The sequence below is a fragment of the Scardinius erythrophthalmus genome (genome assembly GCF_964197995.2).
Source record: "Scardinius erythrophthalmus genome assembly, chromosome: 13".
NCBI classification, from domain to species: domain Eukaryota; kingdom Metazoa; phylum Chordata; class Actinopteri; order Cypriniformes; family Leuciscidae; genus Scardinius; species Scardinius erythrophthalmus.
Genome location: NC_138233.1, coordinates 15,558,281 through 15,583,803, shown reverse-complemented (window position 1 = coordinate 15,583,803; position 25,523 = coordinate 15,558,281). Strand labels below are relative to the sequence as shown.

At 38.0% G+C, this 25,523-nt stretch overlaps 1 protein-coding gene across 8 annotated transcripts in view; it reads left to right on the top strand.

Moving 5' to 3' along the window:
* diaph2 (diaphanous-related formin 2) overlaps window positions 1-25,523 on the top strand; it is a 481,157-nt gene that overhangs the window by 73,858 nt on the left and 381,776 nt on the right. The gene's annotated exons all lie outside the window — the stretch shown is intronic.

Below are 25,523 nucleotides of genomic sequence, written 5' to 3'. Positions count from 1 at the left end.
TTCAGAATTGCATTGTTCCGTCACACTCATTGGGTATTCATCTCATCCCATATCTTTTAACTGCTGACTGCATGGATGTCTCCTCAAATGTGCAGAGCCTCTGGCTGTAATATATTTAAATGGTATAAAGTAGCTCATTTTCCCAAGGATATGCCCTGGATCCCTGTTCCCATAAACAAGCACTTAGAATACAAATGGCAGAAATCTGGGCGAATACCTCGGAAAACATCATTTGTTTCCCTCCTTATGAAGCGATTCGTTTTCTCACTGAAGGGTGGAGACTTGCGAGCTAACTCGATTGTAAGTGAAAATCTAAATAATGTGCTTTGCCAGAGATGGCCTCAAAAATAATTGCTATCAAGCTGAATGTGTGAGTGGGAGACAGGGAGAGGCGACGAGATGAGCTCGTCAGAGAGAAGAGCCATTTACCAGAAGTGACAGAAGACAAGATGTTCTCCCGTGGGTGTGTTTGCCACACTCAGAGACCTCCACTGCTGGGGGTCCAGTAATTACAACAATTAAGATGGATATCCTTCATGTCATCTTAAACGGGTTGTAGGCGCCGGTTTGTTATTGTCATGACAATTTGGCTTTATTTTTATTCATAAACTTCCTTATGCCGGATTCCCAGCTTTATTGTCCTGCACAACATGTTTAATTGCCCCAGAAAGTGACACATTTCAGAAGTGCAGTGTCTTCACACCCTAAGTTGGCTGGTTTTATGCTTTTTTACTGTGGAAAAGAAAAGCTTTATCGCAATTTCTTTGTGAAACACTTTGAAAAGAGTGTCTGAAGTTGTGGTCTTCTTTGTTTTCTCGAATTAATTTGGTGTAACACTTTATAGAATGAGACGAGCAGCTGAAGGTGCTTGCTCTCAATTTCTCCGTAACATCCTTTTGAAACCTCACTTTGTCTTATCGAGGTAATTGTTTGAACAATGACTTGCGATGAGCAGTGACTGGAGTGAGAAGGAGGGTGAAGAGAAGGTAATGACTGGAGCTTTTTCAAGCCTAACCAAGGACAATGGAGACAACAGCATCAATAAAGAGTAAACATTCCCCTACCTCTCCACACAGTCTTTAATGGAGATCCAAGCTTTTGGCAGAGATAGATGGGGGCTCATTCAAAGCAGCGAGTAGGTAGATGTGTGCTTTCTCAAGCTAACTGGCTATTGGTTTGGAGAGGAAAGTCAGACACCGTACAGCATTAAAGGGTGTGTGATTAAGGAGTACATTTGATGGAAAACCAGGCCCTATTGACATGCCTTTGTCTCTTCTTCCCGTAAGTCCCCCTGGGCTGCTAGGTGAGGAAGGGTTGCAAGTGGATTCAGAAAAGTTAAGGTGATTGATTGTTTTGCAGTAGTTTCTGTGCCTGCCATTGATTTCACAATCCAACTTCAGGGATGGAAGTCATTTATATTACTGCTAATCATTATTCCCATGGCACTTTGTCAAGAGCAAAAGGTGATTAAGACGACGATACATAATTAATTTGAACTGGCATATTGGTTATGCTTTTTCCCCTCTTACCATTACCTTTGTGCACTACACCTGCTCATTTCACATGCTCCCTTTATTGTCCCTAAACATGCATCATGCCACATCTTCACGTTGCAGTCAGATAAATGCACACAGGTACACAAGCTGTACACATGTTAACAGCAGCGCAAGAGTACATTAAACTCGGTTACAGCAATTGTGTGATGTTCAGATTTTAAAGTCTCAGATGTGCTGTCAGAGTCGCTGGTCTTCTCATCAGCGCTCGGATCTTCTGACACTTCAGAGGTTCACTTTACATACCTGTCATCTCTTAATGCTTGCTTCCCCGTGCCCGCTGGAGCTCCGTCACAGACTTATGCTCTTTGTAGAGGAAATGTGTCTCTCTTTCACCACCTTTAAGACAGTAAGTGGTATTGAGTGAAGAGACTTTTCAGTGCACAGTTTAGAGATGAGTAGTGAAACTCCTGTCTGTTGATGCATTGGAGGGCAGAGTTTGAAATACAGGACGTTTCGCCCACAAAACCTCGTCAGCGTCTTTGTTCTGATTCTCTACAGAAACAGGCAAGCAGAATCACAGATGAGCTTTCTCCTGCAGTGCTGTCTTCATTCAGGCATTGAAGAACACATGAGGAGATGGTGTCCTAGAGATGCTACTGCATAATTTCTCTCTTGTCGCTGGCCCTCTCACAGATGTCTTTGTTCTGCCCTCTTTGTTCTGTTGAGGAGTGAGACTTCACACATAAGAGCGAGGTTTTGATTAGCAGTTTTTTTTATGCAAACCATAAATTTGCAAAGACTTTGTGCAATGCATATACATGACACAGTCTTTAGACATTTACAAAGCAGTACAAACAACTTGTTTTTCCTCTTCCATCTGTGCTGCTGTGGCTTATTTAAAGGCCAATCCTGAAGAGCAGTACCTGGCCTTTTACAAGATATTAGATCAGTGTTTCGTGGAGTGTGCAAGAAACAACATCAGCAACAAAAAATGTAATTCTAAATGTTTTTCTGATGCAAGACTTTTATTTTGAAAGATGTGCGTGAAAGCTATTGGCTGCATCCATAAAATGAAAAAGGGTAGGCAGGCTTCAAGGCACATCTGAATCCAAAGTTAGCATTAGGGCTGAACGATTGATTGCATTTTTTTTCAACATGATTTTTGTAACCCTGCGTGTGTTTTAGAAACCGTTTTCTGCTTGCTTCCAATTCCTCACACACCACTCGAACCTTCCGTAAAATAATCTTTTGTTTGTAAAGTTTGTAAAGGCTGAAGTGAATTACAATGACATTCGCGGTCTTCATTGCACCACGCTTGCAGTGTGCGGTCTCGCCCACCGGTATTTTACTTACTGCTCTACGAAAGCATAATTTAAGTCTTTTGGAATACAGTGGGCTTATATACTAAAAATATGAAACTCTCTGACCGGCTCCATGTAAGTGGTTTAATGTACTTGCATCTAGGGCTGGGCGATAAAACGGTATCGGTATTTATCGACGGAACATCATTGTCGGTAACAATATAAAAAATGTCTGATATAGAGCTCGATATTTTCATTAAAACCCGTAGATCTTAGGAGCCGTTCTAAAAATGCGTGGAAAGTGCGGCTGTGCCGCTGTGTCCTCCTTTCCAAAGTGCTTGTGCTCCCGTGGCATCTGTCGTTGCTATGCAACCATGAACTGCGCTCTCCACATCATGTTGACTGAAGGTGCGTTCCATTCGACCGTGATTCGTAAGTGGACTGCGTAAGTTAAAGATGGCGCGACCACCACAATGTTGCCCAACATCAAATGGCAAACATAATGAAAGCGGAATGAAAACTGCGCTAGCCTACTCATTATTTTGTGCTTCACGCTCAGTTTGGACCATTGTCTGTGCAGCGCGAGCTGATCTTGATCAAGCGACACTGTTACTACACAGCGCTAAGAGATCCAGGAAAGAAAGCATTTGAATTCACCACTGAAGTAATAACATCACTGCGAGATCTAGTGAGAAACATTCAAATTTCTCTGCTATTAACGGATCAAACAGCGCTGACGTGCAAACTAGGAGAAACATTGTGCCATTAACTAGTTATAGGCTTTAAATCCATAGATCAGCAACATTCACTATGGATTTAATGTAGTAACACTAACTGTAACCATGGAAGTTTGGCACGAATAGTAAAATGCTTTCAAATATGTCACACATCTTTTCCAGCACTTCAAAAACTCAAATATTATCATATTTAAATGTTATTTTTTAATGTGATGACCAAAGCATTATTTGTTCATCCTTCAAAGATGACCCCCATTTATAAAACTAAAAGTTTCAATATGTAGGAAAACTCACATTTATTTAAAAATAATTTTTCTTTTAATACATTTTTTATTTGTTCTTTATACCATGGGCTGTTTAAATACTCGATTCTGATTGGCTGGAAGGTGTGCAGTAAAACCGTTTAATGCACAGGTAGTTCCAGTCTGTTTGATTACAGTTCGAAATTAATCCGCTACATTGGTAACCATAGTAACACAGATACACTTGCAAGCAGAGTGAGAGACGCATATGGAAACGTTTAGGTAGGCTAAATGGATGATTTTTGAATATCGTTTAATTTGTATCAGTGTTGCCTGTCATTCATAAATAATTGTAATAAATCCATTAAAGAATCATTAAGTTAGCTATATGCTTAAGCAACGAGGGGACTGTAGCTGCTAGACTTTAAAGAAGAGATCGACGCACACAGGTAACTCGCGCACGCATCTCTCTCTCTCTCTCTGTTCCTTCTCCTTCAGTTCTCTGTCTCTCTCTTTTAATAATGAATTTAAATAAATGTGAATTCATTCAAATAAAAGCAATCTGATGGCTCTACTTTATTTAAAGCGGACGGAGTGCAAGAACTGACGAGCCTTAACTTAAGAAATAACCGTCATTTTTACACGTCTGTTAAAAATATACACTGTAAACATCAGTTACAGCTTTAACTTATTTTTAACTTGGCAAATAACCAAGGTATAAGCGGGATAATCCACGGCTAGCCATGCATTAAAGAATTTTAATGCACTTTGTAGAGGCAACCACCCTCCGCTTTGCGTCGGGTGGTTCTTCGCCTCTACGTCGTGCATTAAAATCCTTTAATGCATGGCTAGCCGTGGATTATCCCTTACTTAAATCAAGGAAATTTCTTTGGCATTTCTTTCTTTTTGCTCTATTGAAAACGTACCCAACCGTGACACCACTGTCTTGTCATATCGAACCAAACCATAAATTTAGTGAACCATTACACCCCTACATTTCAGATGTTGATACCTCAAAGTTTGCCTTGATTGTTCTACGTTTACACTTTTACATTGCACACATTTTGTAACATTTTATTTAAGTTCAGGAGTTTCTTTAACACTTACTTTTTTATCTTAATATAAGACATAAAGAAGATATTTTTGTTTACATTTTATTTAGTTTTTGACTGCTAAAACTAATATAATTTGTTGTTTGCCTTAATAATGCGGATAAATAAATAAAAAAACTGTTGTTTAAATTCAAACTTTTCTACTTGTCTTTTAATTTAAAAAATGTCAATAATTATCGATAACGAGCAATATGAAACATTATATATCGTGATAATTTTTTTAGCTATATCGCACAGCCTTACTTGCATCTAAAAATGCTTTTATGACGTGAAATTAATGTAAACACAGTCGGTTATGTCTTAAGGGATTAAAGAGACAGGACAAACTACATCTTATATTTCACAAGAGATCTGTGCATTGGTGTGAATGCAGTTTATCGGATCTATGATGTCTGTCTATGATGTCATCAGTAATAATAAAACATAAGTAAAGACGAGAAAGAAAAATCACTCCCAGCTCTTGAAAGGAAAACGTTCAGATATACTCTTACACACTGAAACCACTCTTTGTTTATTGCTTATAATGTGTTTTTTGTTCCTCTTTATTATTTACTAGCTTTTATGCTTTGAAGCTATATTAGTTTAGAAAGGCTTAGGCTATTTAAAATTCTTTTAATAATTTTTTTAATAAATGTTTTAAAGTGTAATTCTTTTAAAAGTACTTATATTACATATGTCATTACATAACGAAAATTATTTTAAGTTTTATTAATACGATTAATTAATAAGAAAAAAAGTAGATCATAAATCGTTTTGGAATTGGATTGTGACTCCCAGAATCGGAATCGGATCGGATCATGAGGTGACTAAAGATTCCCACCCCTACTATACAATGATTTATTGCTTGTCTTTGTTGAATAATATTGAAGATAAAGTGCTTAAAAAATAATCTCAATATTGGTTAAAAAAATCACAATTAGATTATTTTCCAAAATCATTCAGCCCTAGTTAGCATAATTTCCTGTCTCCTAAGATACCTTTGTCTGATCGATTTTTGAAATAAGCATATATATATCCTTTGCTGCCTTTGATATCCCACAATCCTGTGCTTTCTATTCTGTGACAGTTAAGCTAGAAAAAGAAAGATGGCATCTGAAAGTTGCACTTGCTGGTCAGTTTGTGCGTAAATGTATGTTTTTGGCCAACGTTTTCCACTTCAGATGTCATTTCTAGTGAGAAATTACTATCATAATAATTAAATATTTGCTTATTTATCACCAAAGTTTGTGCTATATTTCTGTGGATCATTAAAATGTTACACTGCCTCAGAAGTCTGTCCGAAATTAGTTTTGTGAGGTGCCTTCATAGACAAACGCTGCCTTCAAAATCATTGCCTATAAGGCAGCGAGGCAACAAGTTGGCTGCTTAAGTTTTCGGATGCAGCCACCGACTCTTCTGTCAGACACAGTTTAAGTAAAGAGTGCCTGAGAAAAACATATTTTCCCGATTTAGTAACTACGGTCAGATTAGATGTTGTCAGGCTGTATGTCAGTGTCACTATTGTAACGTTATTTAGTCTCTCACCTCAGAAAAAACTAACTTTCCTGTCCTGTCAGCCGTTATACTGTGCTTGTAGCACACACTCTTCAATTGCACAGGCAAATGCGGCGCGCACTGTATATCTCTTCACTATATATAAAGTAGGGCTGCACGATTTGGGGAAAATGTCATATTGCGATAATAGAGGTAAATATTGCGATTGCGATATGCAATATAATAAACAAATGGTTACATGAGTCAACTTGCTTGGCTCTCAAGGAAAATAACTGCACACACAGATTAGTGATAATCTGCCTAAAGAAAAAAGTTCTTTAGTCAAGAGCAGTGAGTGTTTTTCTCTGTTCCCTTTGTTCTTTGATTAACTTTAGCGACAGATATAATTAGTGGCTACTGTGTACTGTCCGTTTAAGACCAGCCGCTGCTGTCAGAGACGCGGATCTCACACGCGCCTTATTCTCTCACGAGTCACAACTCTTCACGTTCATCATAAGACTACTCTTACGTTATGAAGATACTCGACAAAAAGACATTTTGGCATAATTGTGTGTTATTTTTCGTTCAAGCTCGAAAGACAACTGTATTCTGGCATGCTGTTTTGTCCGCACACACGATATTAGCGCGAGTCTTTCTGTCTGTCACAGTCAGGACATTCACAGACAGCGCATTCATTTTGGCATGTGTGTTGTTCGTTCTACAGCGAAAGAGAACTTGATACTGGCGCGCGTCTATCTGGTGTGTGTGTGTGTGTGTGTGTGTGTGTGTGTGTGTCAGGAGGACATTCACTGACAGCGCGTTCTTTTTTGTCTTATCGCGCATGAATGGTTTAAAAGCATTTGCATGAATAAGAGCGGGATCATGTAACACTAGCCAAAGGATGCCAAAAATAAACAGATGTTGCGTTAATTGCATTAACAGAGCTAATTTGTTTATTTAATATAAAATCGCAGCATTTTGCGTCATATAATCGTGTAGGCTTGACATCGCGATTGCGATTGCGATACGATTAATCGTGCAGCACTAATATAAAGCGTAAAAGAAACTACGATCATGCAGCATCGTAGTCATGAAATTAGGGCTGGGCGATATGGCCAAAAAAAAAATATCACGATAATTTTTTTATATCAGTCGATATCGATAATTATCACGATAAAAGTCAAATCTTTATTTATTTCAAGTTTAAAGGCAGATTTTTGCTCCTAAGTGAAAGTTGTAGAAACCAGAGCGTTAATTGTGGTTTTAAACTACTCTTTATTGTCAGAACATATCAGAACAAACACTTGCCAAACTGGTGAACATTTCACAAATCTGAGGTAGAACATTCAAACATTTGTCATTTTTCCTTTACAAAATAAATATCTTTATTGGACAATTAATTTCTTAGTTTCTGCATGTGCTAATTTTTATTTGGTAAAATGTAATATTCTGACTGTTTGAGTTTTATTAAACTTAACCATTGGTCATCCAGTATCATGTATTTAGATCATGATAACCTCACTATCATGGCAAAATGTAACTTTATGGTTTCTATGGTATTTGAATGAAAAACAGTAGCCTAAATACATGATTAAATACTGTAATTATTCCATCAGTCCTTTAATACATCGTCTACATTAATAATATAATACAATTCAATATGTATATCCCACATTTCATGGTGCAGTTAATATTACTAGGCTAACGTCAGTCACAGTAAATCCATGGTAAATGATGGGAATTTGTAGACGGAAAAGCCTTCTGACTGTATCGTTGCGCACAGTGTTTCTCCTATTTGTCAGCGCTGTTTCATCACATTTAAACTGGTTTAAATCACGGAGACATTGTGTTTTTTGCTGAATTCAAGCGCTTCTCACTGGATCTCGTGACGAGAGAGATCAGAGTAAACGCATCGGCTCCGTTTGTATACTGTCTATGATCGGCTCTAGTGAGCTCGCACTGCGCCGCCGTTTGGACTTTGTGCCGAGCGGATAAATGGTCCGTGTGGCGCGCGGTTCAAATGAGTTTCGTTCCGCTGTTGGCGCATAAACATTATCGAACATTTATCGAACTCTTGATATCGTTTTATCGAAAAAAATTATATTGCGATAATTACCGTTATCGTCCAGCCCTACATGAAATAAAAGTAAAATTTATTGGTAAAAGTACCAATAAATCACTTAACTGGCACGTTGTGCTAGCCTGGGAAAACCCAGACAACTTCCGGCAAATTTAGATTTGCTCTACAAGTAGTCTGGCAAAGAGCTCATTCAAGCCCATTTCTAATCTGTCGAAATCGCGGCACCAATCAGAAACGTTGGGGCGGGCTTTATACAATGACGAACGCTCTGATTGATTTTAGGTCCGTTGGTGAAGGGCACATTATTATATTCAAATTGCAAACACATGAGGACAGTCTCCATGAAAGACCCACTGGCAGATGAACGTGCTACTACAGTACATTTCTCTCCGAAACGGTAGGAAATTAAATTAGATTTAATAGAGGATTTTAACTGTGGTAAGATGATTGACAGGGCAGTTTGAGTGACGATAAAGATGACGAAGTAGTATATCCCAAAGCTTGTCTACTTTTTTGCTACACATTGAAAAGTAAATATATTTTCTTCACAAAAAGAGTACTTTTATGGCGTAGTGTAACTTAGGCGAATTGGGATGCAGCATATGGCTTTACACGATGCCGATCGCTCTGATTGGTTTTAGGTCTAAGGCATTTGAGCGACGTCCGTTGGTGACACCCCTTTGGAAATGAGTTATTAATGAAGCTTTGCCAGACCATAACTCAGTTACTACTGAGAATGGTCTGGTTTTAACCAGGCTAACGTTGTGTGTTAGTTGGGAAGGATTTGCATGCAGGTATGATGTTTATTCTATTCATCAGGAGCAGTTTCCATGTTTCTTTAACAGTTCATGTTAGTATTGTGTATTCACCATGGGGACTGTTGTTTCCATAACCCCAAAATGCCACATTATTTGAACTTTGTGTTATTTTGTATATTTTTAAATGAATGTGGTGGCTAATACCAACTTTATTGTATTAACAAAAACTAGTTTGGGACTGCTATTTAATAGCCTTACTTAAAGCCTACTGTTGATTCATCAGTATTAGTCATATTCTTACAATATATGTGTAAAGTGGGCCTATTCTTGTGTGTGTGAACAATTTATAATAATAATGAAATAAATTTGCTTGTTTTTAAAATAAAACTAATTTATTATAATATATATAATTCCTTAAGTAGGTCGTAGCTGGGAAAATGTGGGACCCATGGCCAAACCAGTTGGGAACCACTGTATTAGATGATTTCACTTTTATACACAGTGGCGTAAGACCACAATTAAAGTATGTTTATGATGTATGATTTTAGTATAAAATAAAGAAGAAATATATAAGATTGTGCACTATTTAAAAAAAAAAATATAAGAGAACTGAAAAATGTTCGGTTACTATTACTACCATTACTACTAATAATATAAAATAGATTTTATTAAAGTTATAAATAATATTAATTGTATTAATTACAGTATACAAGCACATTTAGTTTTAAGTCAAATCGAAGATACAACGATTGCAGAATATTTTTAGTTATTTGATTTTCCAAAAAGCATGTTGGGATGCAAGAACCTATATAAGTTCTTCACGTGATCACTGTCACAAATTTGATTTTATTTATAGTACAGAATGTTATTTCTATTTCTGATTCATAAATGCCATAACCATTGTTTGTACCCCCTTTTTTGTAATTTCCAGGTTGAATTTAGATCTTGAATCCCAGATTTTCAGTGTGGTCTCAGACTGTTGAAGCCCACAGTATATATATTTAAAAAAAGAGAAACGTGCATGTCATAAAGCAGCATATTTTTTCACATTTACAGCTTTAGGCTCAGAAAAACAATGTAAAAAGTAAATAATAATTGTGCAATTTTTACACCAGCAAAGCAGAGAAGCACTGGGTAAACATGTTCAGTCCTGCAAGGGCTCTGCTTTAATTGCATCATGTAAGGAGCAGTGGTGTGATTGCTGAGCTGTGTAGCAATGTATGTGGGCCTGGGTGCCTGGGGCCTCCATGTGCTTTCGTGAGTGTGCGTACTCCCACACTCACAGACAAACTCAGTGTGGGATGGTTTGGAACCTGCTCAAAGGGAAAACATACACAGTATAGGAACAAGGAACAAGTTTCTTCCGTGTTTGTTCTTGGATGTTTGTGGATTTATGACAGTTCTGTAAGTGAGTGAGTGAACCCATTCTGTTGGTTCAGATGCTCATCTGCATGCACATGTATTTGTGTGTTTGAGCGACGTGTGAATTGGCGAGGGATCCAATGAAAGCCCTGCCTGAACATCCTGTGTGTGGTGCTGTATTATCTGGGCAGCTCCTCCACATCTGGCTGACTGTCAGCTTGGCTGCCGCAGCGGGGGGATCCTCCGTCTCCCGTGTCTGAGCCATCATAAGGCGATGTGGTATTTACACGGCCTCGCTTGTTTACCCTGGCAGCCTGAGAGAGAGAGAGAGAGAGAGAGAGAGAGAGAGAGAGAGAGAGGGAGGAGGAGAGGGGTCTGGCTGCGGCATGGGATTCCTCCAGCACTGGAGTAAAACACACCTCGTTACCAACACACACACACACACTACACACACACACACACACACACACACACACACTACAGACACACACTACACACACACACACGCGCACACACACGCGCACACACACACACACACACACACACACACACACACCTGGAACCCGAATTCTCCAGCCAAGGTGGGCTATGGAGGATGGTTGTGCCAGCACTAGCTCTTCTGTGAAAATCACACTGGGACCTGTTGACTTTTTAATTTTCTGATTACACTGTCAAGTCTCAGGTTTGTGTTTAAGATAGGGATGCTCTGATCGAAAAATGATATAATCAAATTACATTTCTTGTTTTTCAAGTGAATAGTTACAAATGTCACACCTGCTCGATATAATGTGTGAGGAGACACTCAAAGAAACTTGTTTTAATTTTACATTTGTGTTTACTAGCTATGCATGTACATTGTGTGCTGTAATAAAAAAAAAATTAAAAAAAATGCATTTTTGCATTTAAAATTTTCATAAAAGTGATAGGCCTTTTCCTAAAAGAGTGCTTCTCGTTTTTGAACAGATTGAATAAATGCACATTTCTGCCCTATGCATTACACAGGCAGTGAGAGACTAACAGTCTTGTGTAATACATGTATAAAGTGCAGATGTGCTTGTATTAGCCTCATATCAGTTTGAGAGTTATTTTGAAGTCTTTGTGTTTTTTTGCTGTGCATAAATAGTGCGTCAAATAGGAAGATAATTGTCTGGAGTATAGTTTGTTTGAAGTAAGGTACGGCACTGATCAACACGGACACATGCATAAACTTGTACACTCTTATTTTTGTATTTAAGCTATATTTTAAAAATAACTGAAATCTACATGTTAAGTCAGAATCAGAAATAGCTTTTATAGTAGCATATATAGTAAGGCATATCACATTTAAGAATAACCAAAAAAGTATAAAGACACTGATAGGTTTTGTCAGAATAAACAGAATAAAATCATACCAAATGAGGGAAAGAAGTGTAACTGAAAAATATAATTAATAGGATACATAGTTTAAATGCTTTACATTTTAAATGTTAAATTATTATTATATTTTTTCCAATGTGATAGGAGTTTTAGAAATTTTGGAAACTTGACTCTCTTCTAGGCTGCCATTCAGGTCATGCATTTGACCTTTGTATATCTGGGTTGTGAGATTAATTAAAGGTAAGGACAGACATGTTCAGTAAGGTTTTGCATTTGGAATTTTTATGATGCTTTTTTAGGTAACCAGCTTGCGTTGTGGAAATAACCTATTCAAGCGGCTTATTTGTCACCCATGATTGAGCTGATCTATTTTGCATGACAAATAATTGGGGTTAATAGTAGTATTCAGCTGGTCATGTGATGGTGGTAATATTTGGCTTCATCTTATCCTGGGTTTTTCCTGCATAGAGAATTATGAGGCGGCCGCCTCCGTCAAATTTCGTGCCGCCTCCGGCTCTCCAAAACTCGGACAGACAGTCATGGTCAGATACAGTTTTTCCACCATGACGGTTCTGTTGCGGTTACCGCTTGTGTCCATTCTCAAACCGTATAGTGCTGCTGCGCGAAGTGCGCGGATAAGTAATAAAAACATTCCATTCCAATTAATCGAGGGTGGATGACAGATAAATAATTTTGTGTTGAGTTTAATAAAGACACGGAACTCGGTAAAACGCAATGAACGTGCGTCACTTTACTTTCGTTTTCAACAACGTAATTCTCTTCATGGAAAACCAATCAAGGAAAACATATCAGGAGGACTCGAAAATAACGCTTGTCTGGGACCATATACTTTGTCCGGGACACGTGTCTTTTTCTTTCTTTCTTTTTTGAAGGGAAAAGTGAGAGAGAATTGTAGCCCATCCGGACAAATGCCCTGATTAAAAAAAAATTAATATAAAAATATTCCGAATCACCGAAAACGTGAGGATGATTCTGTTTTATTTAATTTTATGTAAGTGGCGATTGATAGCCTATAGTTGATAATATAGGCCTACCTAATGTACTGACGGTAACAAAGTTGCGCTGTTGAGGCTCGTGCTGTTATTTATAACATATTATAGTTAAGAAACAATATATAGCCTAGGCTACACACGATCAGAGTGATGTTTTCCTGAATGCCATCAAGATTGAAACCGAGACTAATTTCATAACAATTCAATAAACAAATAGTTAAAATTAAGTCACTTACATTTGAGACGCAATGACTGTTTTTGTTCTGTTTCAGCAGCGAAAATAGTTCCAAACAAAGATCACAGCAGAACCGTAACGTATCTCACAGCAACACTCGTGTTTCATTACTGAATGATTCAGCGTTTTGAACGAATTGATTGAGTCAAAGATTCAATTACCTATTCATAAACTGCCTCATTCGGAATGAATCAGCCTTTTGAATGAATCGTTTGAATGAATGACTCAATGACTCGCTCATTAAGACGGTCGCCTGCCGCCTCCTACTGGCGGTTTAGTTTCATAAAGTATCATTCTTTTCAACATTCCTTATTTGTATATTCAAAAATATTTAAAATAATCTAATTTAATACAGTTATAATTTTTCAATGTAAATTATTTAATTTGATTGGAAACAGCCTAATGTCTTATTTTAATTGAATATATTGATCAAATTTAAGAATTTGAAATGAAAGATGGAGCAAACATTTAATAAAATAAAACCTTATAAAAGGTACAAAAAATTATTCTGTTTTCAAACAGCGATGTAATGAAACATTGACAATTTAAGTTTGAATGGAGTAAAGCCTCTGTTAAGGCTATTAAGGAAATGTAATTTTGCCAAAAGAAGAACTTAATTCTTAAATTGTTAATTTTTAATTAGCCAACTTCAGTGTGATATGTTACCATATTATCATGCTTAACACTGAGAATTTGAATAATTGTAATGTGATCAGATGCAGATATCTAAATCAAAGAATATGGGTGGTTTGCGGGTGGATTTTTTTATTTTTAACAGTGGATTTGGGTGACTCAAAGTGCACCAGATTAATGAATTTATCTTTAAAATGTACAAAAATTTCTTACGGGGGGGCATGCCCCCGGACCCCCCTAGAGGTACCAACCTCCACCCACAAAAATAATGCCGAAAACACATTAGGCTATATGATGATCTATGAAAAATAACATTTAATTACCTTATTATTAAAATACATTATTAGGATTTTACCACCTCCGCCTCATTGAGCCAGGAAAAACCCTGTTATCTGATTGAACATCATTGAAATCATTCCTGTCAAAAGTGCAATTCATTTCTTTTGTGTTAAAGTGTTTTTGGATGTTGAAAAACTTTGGATCTTTTTGAGATTTAATCTTGGACAGAGAGCAAGTCTATATTATTTATTAGTTCTGACTTCTGTCCTTTCGGGGATTATTTCTGTATGCAGAGTTTACCATATTGAAATCTGTGTGTGACTTAGATTCTAAGGTGTTGTTCAGCAGCTTCTGCTGAAGGAAACTTTATTTCATTATCAGAAAGTGAATTTAATATTCTCTGGAGTTATGCTGACTTTAAATGAGACATTTTTTTTTATATACTGGTCACCATTTAAATTGGACCCGTTGACCATTTAAATTGGACGACAAAACAGTTGGGAACATTTTACTTCTTAGTAAACAACCTATATCCTTTGAGATCTTTTTTTTGTCTTTCTAACACTCATTGTGGGACTAAGCCTATTCCTTTCATTTCACTCTGTGTGCAATAATAAGGTACCTATTTCTATTTTTCAAGCTTCTCCCTTAATAAAGTGATCTCTGTGTTGTATCATTATCCAGGAGGAAGCGTGCGTGGGAGATGCAGGACTTTATGAGAAAGCATGAATCTTGTCTCAAGGTCTGCGGAATACAGATGACAGGTGTTGCAGATGTCGTTGGTTCTGCAGATAAAGTAGACTTTAAGATTTAGAATTACCATAGCGATAGCCGTAACATCCTTCAAGCGGCCCCGCCAACCTATCGATTCTGTGCTGGTTTCAGGAACATAAGAAATCGATCGCAGGGACAGATTGATTTTTTTTTAAGTAGCAGATTTTGTATGTGCTGGTTTTTTAATGGCTGCATTTGATGGATGTTAAGGATATAGTGGTCAGAGCACCGGAAACGTCCACGGCAGCTTAGACAGGATCTGTCGGAATGATTTATGCATTCCTCCCTGTAATCAAGGCATTATGGATAGAAAGAGAAGGTGCAAATGAAAGCATCATTTACTTCTACATTTGAACATGAGCTGACAACGGGTGGATATTTGTTTTCTGAACTTCACATCTCGTGTTACATAAAACATATTTTGACTACACGTTCCCTGAAACTGTGTATTTCTCTTGTAGGACACTTACAGGTTAATTTTCGTCTGCGCTTCCAAGATCATCACCCTATCTTACAGCTGATAATCATTAAACAATTTCTCCACTTTAACTTTCTTTTTTGTTTTTAATTTTGGTTTGATGAATTACAGTTGTCTTTTTTGGGGTGTTTGTTTGCATTGATAGACAAACATAAAGCGCCCAGGCAAAAAAACAATTTCCTCACACCATGATTCAGTCACTTAAATACCCATCATTTCATCCTGACAACTTAATGTTTTGTTCCCTGTTTATGGGGCGTCATGTGGGCACAATGTGTAAATGATTGTCACTGTTGTTGGAGCTATTAAGTTGCCCACTGTTCTCTGTTATTAGTGCTCCCCTAATTCCGTCAGCTTCACGGCCATCTCCAGCCTTCAATATCGCCCGCCTTTGTTTATTGGAATCCTTTCCTGAATTTGAGCAAATTAAGATCCTGATTATTTTATTTGCCGGATGAGGACTTGTTAATGATCTTTCAACAAATTAAATAACCTTGGGCCATGCTAGGATTAATTAGATAATAAGAATCACATCTCTTTTTATCTTTTTTTTCCCTCTACTAAATGCATTATGTCTTGATGGTATTAAGATCCAAATTGGTTTTCATTTTAATGGCAGATCCTAAAACTAGCTACTCTCAATCTCAGAAACTAAACTTGTTCGCAACTTTCAAGAGAGCAGTAAATGGCTAGTGGTTAGTTAAAAGTGGTCTGTTCCTTCACACTCGCATCATATCTGTCTTGTCCAAGACTGATTTAAGAGAACTGATTTATGGCACCTTTTATTGAACTAGGCATTTGTCAATGGTTTGTGATGATGAGAATGTATCACCAACCATGTTTCATTCTCTTTCCCAGAGTGGTAAAGTTTGACACTTACATCCCAAATTAAAGACAAATCAGAAAGAGCACTGCTGAAAATCGAAAATTGTGTTTCAGTTACATGTGGGAATTGTCCTCTAAAAGTTTTGTTTTTTTTGTAATAACTAAAGAACAGGAAGAGAAGACTCCCTCTTGATATTTCTGGATTGACAGAGCCATTTTTGAGGCTACTGACACCAATTAACTTGATACTCGAACAGGGCTGCAGTTTTACTGAACATCAAAGAGGCAATCAGGTCTTATCTGTCACTTCAAAAGATGATTTTATTTTTAATGTTTTTGATTTAGTCTCTATAGAGCAAAGACAAACTTTGTGTTTTACACACACACGTGTATATATAATGTGTGTGTGTATATTTATACATAATACCTAATTTATTATTTTACTTTATCGTTTCTTTTTTTGTTTTATATATGCTCCGAAAGTTTTTTTTGTAAGGGTTTAGCAAGATTCATGCAACACACTAGCATTAATAACAACTACGATCGTAACAGCATGACATGATTTGTTCATTGTCAAGCTACTGTGTACATTTCTTGCAACTATTTCAGCATTCTTGTAGAAGGTCACCCTCAAAGCACTACCTTGGTTCTGTTTCTATGGCCTTTTTCTGTTGACTTCTATTGAACTATTCTTTATCATCTTTAGCCTCTTTGCAGCCCACAGCAATGTACTGGTACCTGTTCTTTCAGGTGGAGCTGGTGTGAATGGGGTTTGAATGTGAGAACTCTGCCTGAGATAAACAGAAGGGTTTAAACATTTGTTGTATGCGCCGATACAATTAAAATGAGCAGCATAAATCCTATTAGACAAGTGTCAGAGAATTAACGGCAAAAAAGGAATATGAAGAACGTCTGACCTGTATTTATTAGACTCCGTCAGAAAGAACTAAGGAGATTTGGGGAGCTTGTATCAATCACAGGCAGTCTGCATAGATAAACCCATTACTTGTAAGTTAGCAAAGGGGTGCAGAAAATTACAGCTGCTCCCATTGGTGCAAAGCTGTTTGAAACATTGTTCACAGATCCCCAACACATTGTCGCTGAAAAGCTGATTAAGTGAGATTTTAATACTGGCATGTCTGCTTCAATAAATGAGCCAAGTTAGTTGTTCCTTTCTTTAGCTGTACCTTCAGTGAAATGGTACTTAATTTCTTAATTTGTCTCCACGTCGATTCCTTGGCTTGAACCCTCCAGTCTTCCTCATTTCTGTGTTTATCTGTTGTTCTTCTATTTCCTCCTTTTCCTCTCTCACGTTCTCATTTGGTTTTACTTTGTCATTGAGGCCTGTTGAATCAATATTTATTTTCTGTTGTGTTGCAGAATGAGGCCTTAGGGATGTGCAGTGGAAACAGGAAATGATGGGGACCTTGTGGCATCAGACAATTTCTAAATCACGTTACAATGCCCCTTGCTTTGAGTGGCCAGCATCCCCATTGTCTGGTCTCTCATAACATGCTGCCACTTGCACATTGATCAGGGTGGACCTTTGAGCCTCCACTCACCAGCCCTTGACCTCTGAACAATGCTAAAGGTAGGGTGGGCAACTTCGTAAAGGCTAGCAATAGCAATCTAGCTTTAAAAGCAAAGGATCCCACCTTCCCTTCAGAATGCTCTCCAAAGCCACGCCCCTGAGAGACAGCATTAAGAGTGTCACGAGAGACAGCAAAAAATTTCCCTTACGTCTCAAATCACATAATATTACAATAATAATGAACATAAACAACTTGGAGCCGTGACTTGTACCACCTGACTGCTGCAGATTCATTTTAGCGTTGAAAGTTTTGCCATAGAAACGCGTAATTCAGAGTCCGAGGACGTGAACAGCTCTGTGTAATTCGTCATGTGTTGCCATCTCTTAATTACGATAATTACAACATGATGTGAACGCAGCATAAGCTTATTGTTTTGGTTTTGGATGAACTGTAAAAGTTCTGTTTGTTTGTGGCACTCGGTGACTGTCTGTCTACAACTTTGCATAGCCTCATGGAACACGCGGAAGATGTGTGATGTCTGTGTGTGAGGAGGCAGGTAAGACATCCTATAAATTTAATTTGGACCGAATGCAATGATTGGACAAACATTTTCTGTCCTGAGACTTCAACAGAAGACATATGTATGTTTTTTTTAATATATTTAGACTAGGGCTGAACGATACATCGAATTTTCATCGTCATCGCGATATGAACTCGCGCGATGAACACATCGCAACAGACAGCCTGACACGATGAATAACACCTGGTTCAGATTACAAGATTTTTGTGTCTGTTACGATAGTCACGGTGTCAGATTACTCGATTTTGACTCCTAAAATCTTGTCGTGTCATGGACAAGAAACATGTCAGACTACACGTTGCTTTCCGACCAGTCATCGCGTGCCGTCACACGCACACATTCACTCGCAAACATTCACACACACACACACACACACACACACACACACACACACACACACACACACACACACACACACACACACACACACACACACACACACACACACACACACACACACTCACACACTCACACACTGTCCCTCGCCCACTCACTCGCGCTAAATAGTAATCCAGGCAGGTAATAAACGTTTGACCTATCACGCAAATAACCTATTAAAGCACTAAGACATGGGAACAGTATATTCTATTTTACAATGTCTATTAAAAAAAAAAAAAAAAAAAAAAATCAGGAATTGTTGTTAGCTATAGCTAACATTCACATTTGAATATTTATCGCAAGTCATATCGTCATCGCAATATTAAACAATGTTATCGCACATCGCAGCTTTTCCTCATATCGTGCAGCCCTAATTTAGACCTCTTCTATTAATGATTGCTATTAGGATGTGAATAGAGTTTCCGTCAGTATAACAAAAAATGTTTATGAAAACATTTCCTACCCTACCTTTAAGGTAGCATCAGTAGTTTCTACAGTCTGAATAGAATTTTAGCTGGCACTCTTTGAAAAAAGTGAGGGTTTCCTTTTGCTGCTTCTGTTTCATAATTCTTAGCATTTGTAGTGTTGCCAGATAGTTTCCTGGACATTTCAGCATTATAAAATAAATCACTGTTTTAACCATTGTCCACAATTAATACATTTTGATCGCTCAGACAAAGTCGGACCTAATCACTGCAATAGACTGCACTCGTCTTATGGTGCTTTAAAGCATTTATCTTCGGAATTAAACCCTTGAGGCACACATACTAATCGCCCTTTGTGATGCTTGCTGAATCCCACATTGGCTCATCAGTAAAATACTTCACATTTAATTGCAGATGTAAGAAAGAAATTGGTTGTGTTCATGTTAAAAATGACTGGGGTTGAATGAGAATGGGAGAGTGGGTAATCAGCTGGGAAAACTGCCGGAAAAGTTACCGCTGAGTTGCGAGGAAGCCTTGCAATCCTGATAATTAAGTGTTCAGTGAAACAGTGTGTTCTCGCCTGATCTTCTGACAAGAGCAGGAAACAGTCCAGTAGCTTGTGTTAATGACCTCATCGCTGAAAGTATTTTTTATTAATTGCATTAGGTCAGAAATATCACCCATCTCCAGTCTGGTTTATGCACCTCTTGGTACCCAACTGTTATTAACACAGGGATACGATTTCTTATAGCCATTTACTGTAACAGGAAGGTATTGGGTTTCATCATAGATTGCTTGTCTGACAAAAGCATCTATTCCGACTCCGGTTTTCCTTTCAAAAAAATTACGCAGTGAATCCAGTACATTGATTTTTATTTATTTATTTTAATTTTAAATTCAACAGGTTGTAATTTTAGAAGTAGCAATTTATGTCTCTATTTAGCCAATTCTTTTGTGTTGAATGTGGCTTTTATGCATTTGTCTTTTTATGTTAAATGTTCCACAAGAGGAAACTGAAATCATTACAAAAATTGCATCGTTACACTCACTTGCTAGCTCCAATTAGAGGAATTTACATACACAATGAGCTTCTGGATAGCTTTGCCACAGAGTTAGGTACGACCGGCGGCTATAGCTTGACATGTAATTCATTTAGGCTCTGAGGAGTCTTGTAGGCAAAAGTTAATTTCCTAAAATTAAACTTACCATATTAGCTGAAAGATTAATGCTAATCTGACTGGTAGGTCTAGGCAGCGTCACATTGATATAATTCTTGTGGCCGGGGAGTAAACGCTCAGAGACGGGTGGTATGTCAAGGTTGGCCTGGCTGTTGTTAACTGTGTCGAACAGACACTGCAGAGGCTCTTTTGGGGAATGCCAAGGCTGTTTGTTCAACTTCGTGTTTATCCTAATTGACAATCTTACAGATCGATGTTGGTGTGAAGCTTTTGGACTCTGACTTTGCACTGGTGTTGTGTGTGTGTGTGTTTGTGTGTGTGTGTAAAAAGCACAAAAAATGTTTGACCTTAGCTGGGATATCTGAAAGTGATACCTTTCTGTGGATAAATTTGACCTTTTATGGCTTTTTTATTTTTTTAGGATTGTAAGGAAACTTTTACTCAATACCTGAGGCAGGTGGAATGGTGTAGTTTTTGGTGTTTTTGGAGGGTATTGACCTGTTTTTTTAAGTGTGTGTCTGTGTGCAGGGAGGAGGAAAGAGTGAAAAAGTTACAAACTTGTTTTTTGGTATCCCTGGCCAGGGATTTAATGACTAGTTGATTTTAAGGAAGGCTAACTTAATGTAAGACCTAGAAATTTACATTTATTTGTCAGCAAAAAGATGAAAATGACAGATTATACTTCCGCATTTTTGTATCCCCGCCCACAGACAGTGAGTTCGACAGAGGGTTATTAACAGAACCGTTATTGTCACTTTTGAACACAGAGGTTTTTCAGATTTTCTGTTGCAACGTTCTGTCTGCATTTATGATTCTTTGCAGCCTTTAGCCAATGTATGATGCGCTGAATCCTTCAATGCAAACTGAAAGTAACTTACTGCTTCTAAATGTTTACTCTTTGAATTCCTGATACACCTTGACACCATACTGACTAAAAGTTGGAAGAAGTACTTCCTACTTAAGGCGAGATAGGGTAAAATTTTTTAACTAGCAGATATCACTCTGAAACTTACCCAGTTGATTACCTACATTAAAATGAGAAAAAAATGTATTACAAGTTGTTTGTACTTTAATAGTTAAATATGCAAATTAGGCAATATCTAATTAAATATGCACTAATTTGTATATATTTTAAAAACAAAATCTGAGTATTGGATAAAGCCAGATTAAAAAATATTTTTTCATTGTGTTCACATATTAGATGGGGAAAAAATTACAGAGGGATTTATGGATATCTACTTTTGTTATCCTGTAAATCAGAATATACTGTCAATAGCCTTAAAAAAAATTTTTTCGCCATGTTTTTTGGAATAAAATGTTATATAAATCAGGCTAGGAATAATATATTTACAAATCCTTCTGTAAATGTCTTCATAATATAACTAAGTAATCATCAGCTTTAAAGATTTATCATCAGCCAATGAGATTGCGCATTCAGCCCTTTTACTTTTACGATTGGTTGCTGATAAAAAGGAAATGACCATATTTTTTAATCCGACAGCATGGTACAGTGAAGAGAGAGCTTTCCAGGGGTGCCTGTGATGACAGAGAGCAGACAGAGATCGCGGATCGGCGGGATGATTTACAACGACAACTTTTGTTGAATTTACGCGAAATCTACAGACGCAAACAGACAAAGTGTAATAAAATAAAGACCTAAATGTGTATTTCGGACTTTTTTTCACCACAGTCTGAAAGAAGACATGTTATTGAAGACAAATATCCAAAAATCTCAAAATTGACCAGTAAAAAAAACAACAATGTTTTTGCCTGCCGTGTCTTGCCTTAAGCAAATTAAGCGTATCCATAGAAGACTGGTGGGAATGGCCTTGGACCGCAACATGCCCAGCGCAGTATACGCATGCACGTTTTCATGATCAGATGTTTGTTGGTATGTTTGTGTCTTCTTATAGAGGATGTGTAAGCATAGCCTGTCTTTCAGGTCTTATGTGGGCAGAAGTGAGGGACTGTGCCTTTCCTTTCTGATTATACAGAATGAGATGGCCAATGCAGAGCACTAAGGTTTGGTGAGAGCGGATGGGGTAGTGCTGTTGCAGTCAGTCGAGGCTCCAGGCAGCATTAACTTGCCGAAGGCAGTGAAGCTGAACCTCAGGGCTCGGCCTGACACTGGCCCCTCCACTGGTCACTCCACACAGCGGGGTGGACAGCAGTCATCACCCATCCACCTCAGTCTGACGGCCCGCCTAAACTCTGGGTTCTTATGGTTGTTAACAGCCTCTACAACTTTTCTGTCTTATTGACAGTCGTGTTTGTGTCGGCCTACGGGGCATTGAAAGATTTATCATACTTTTGCACAGATTTCACGCTTTGGGAATGTTGAAAGACCCTGAAATAGCACAGTCCCTAGCGAACATAAGAAAAAAGTCAGTGGAGCGCAGAGAGAAGACAAAAGCTGCAAAGCAGACAGGACATTTGTTAGAAGCAGAAACAAAAGTGGTTGAGCTGGAATCTTTCGTAGAAAGGGCCGTGACTAAAAAGCTGTGACTACAGCGTGCTTGTCCGCAGCTGTCGCGTTTGTTGTGCGAAAGTGTGATGGTGGAGAGTGTGGTATCTGTTACCATGCTTGTCTCCTGACATCCCCTTCTGTATGATCTGCCATTTGTGTATGTGGATGTCATGAGCAGGCAGGCAGGCGTGATGGAGCTGCGTCAAAACAGAATCAACAACTTCTGCCGACAAGAAAGATATGATTTCCCCCCTGTATATGCCTCACATTCAAAAACAAATAAATTTGATCCCTTGTGCCTCATAGGGAGTGTTTGATATGCACAATATGTAATAGAGCAAGTGACAAAGGAAAAGAAAAAAAAAACCCACTGATTTGGGGACTGTTTTCTCCTGTTGTTGTTTGTAGAGATTTTCTCATTTGAAATGTGAGAATAAACTGTCAGTGTGGCATATGATGATGTGAGTTTTTGTTTGGCTGTGTTCCTCCTTTTCGCCATGGTAATGTGATCTGCTAAGTGTGTTAATGTGGCCTCCTCAAACCGACCACCGACTCTCTCTCTCTCTCAGATATCTCTCTCAATATCATAATGTAGGATGATAATGTAAATAAAAAGCTTGCGTACTGAGAGATCGATCAGCTTGAAGTTATGTCCTAGCAGGCAGATGCACCCAAGAGAGGCAAACAAAGAGAGAGGACGGTGGTTTAGCTTAGCTGTAGATTTATTCACATTCAGAGGGCCATTACAGTTGACCTTGCATTGCCAGGGAAAGCTTGTGTAAACCAAGACCTAATAAATCAACTTTAACAAGCTCACTCCCAGCCGCCAGAGCAGACATGCAATGCCGAGCCAGCCCTGTGCATTTATACCATTCTTTCCACTGAGGTTACCTGTAGATTCGATTTCCATGACTGCGTTCCACGAGACAGCAACACCATTTAATTGCTCTCTGCAGAAAGCATCTCCTCACTGTCCCTTCACCTACACAAACATATGTTTACCTAGATATCATCTAATGCGGACATGCCATAGACTTGTTGTTATTATTGTTATAAAACAATAAAAAATAAAAATTATAAAAATAAAAAATATTATTAACAATATACATTAAAGCTTAGTACAATTTCAAATACTTGTATTTTTCTATAAATAGATTTTTAAATTGTATTATAATTTAAATGAACTATTTACAATTTTAATATATTTAAAATTATTTATTTCATGTGATGTTATTTTTTTGCCTCAAATTTTCAACAGCTGTTACTCCAGTTTTAAGTGTCGCATGATTCTTTACAAATTATTCTAATATTGCTGCATTGGTGTTCAAGAAACTGTTCTTCTTATTATAAATGCTTCAATGTTATAAACAGTTTTGCTGCTGAATATTTTTGTGAAAATTTGAAATGGAAATCTTTTGTTACTTCATAAATGGATTTTACTGTCATTTTGATGCAGAATGAAATGACTCATCTATTTAAAAATGTCCCACATGTTATGTTTGAAGAAAACTTTAGTATTTGTGATGGTTTTAACCATAAGCCCAATTTTTTATTTTGCTTCTGTGCATAGTCCATTTACAATTTAGATTAAATTGCATTTTTAAAGTCTTTAATTGTTCCTTGAGAATAGTAATGAAGTTAAAGTCAAAATGCTTTGTTGTCTTTGGAAAAGTTGGAAAAGTACTGAATGATGAATTACTGCTTTAAATTGGTTAAATTGCACCATGGAGTTTTTAAAACTCCATGAGAAAAAGGAAGAAAGTGAGATACAGCGATATAGAGTAGGGAAAGAGAGAGTGTTTTTCTTTCCTTGTTGTGCATGTCAGTGATTTGAGTGGCTGAATAATGTGGAGCAGTAATTGTGGGAGAGGGTGAGGTTGTTTTGGAGGCAGGTATGCTGGCCTGACACTGACAGCCAGTCACTCATACATGGAGGCTGCTGTTGACAGGTGGTCTGTGGAGGATTGGGAGATCTCACAAACACACACACACACACACACACACACACACACACACACACACACACACACACCACCACCCTCTACGCTTCAGCCCATCACCCAACCCACTGTAACCCATTCATTATCGCACCCTGGTGCCGTGACCAGTTTTGAGGACAGGGGTTCGGCATATGAATATGTGTGTGTCGTAGGAAATCAGCACAGAATGCACAAGGTGAAGTTATCCAGATGTCACATAGCAGGGTTTTGAAGCGGAGCACAGCCGAGGATGCCGAACATCAGTATGTATGGTGTGCTGGTGACGGGGAGTGGAGTTGACACGCTGTCACCGAGTGATGAAAAGCACTGTAAGGTGATGTGGCGGCACTTCTCCCAGTGTCCATGCAGGGGTGGAGGGGAGGGGAGAGGATTGGTGGGATTCGAGATAGGTGAGCTTTGTACACTAGACAAGTGCTGCTTAGAGGCCTACGTCCCACATGCCCAGCTTGTGTTGCACCATCACTCCATTGGCAAGGACCTGAGCCTGGCGGCATGCTGTTGGCTCCCTAGAGAGAGTGAGAAAGAAGGGTGGGGAAACGTTAAAGGAAACGCAAAAATGGAGGCTAGAAGCACAATGAGAGAGAGAGAGAGAGAGAGACAGACAGACAGACAGACAGACAGACAGACAGACAGACAGACAGACAGACAGACAGACAGACAGACAGACAGACAGACAGACAGACTTTGACTTTTAAGGTCTCTTTTATTTTACAAAAATATTTTCCTTCATATGTATATTTTTTCTTCCTTTCAATGTTTACAATCTAAGATTTTTTTAAACCAGAAAAACAATATACCATATACATAAA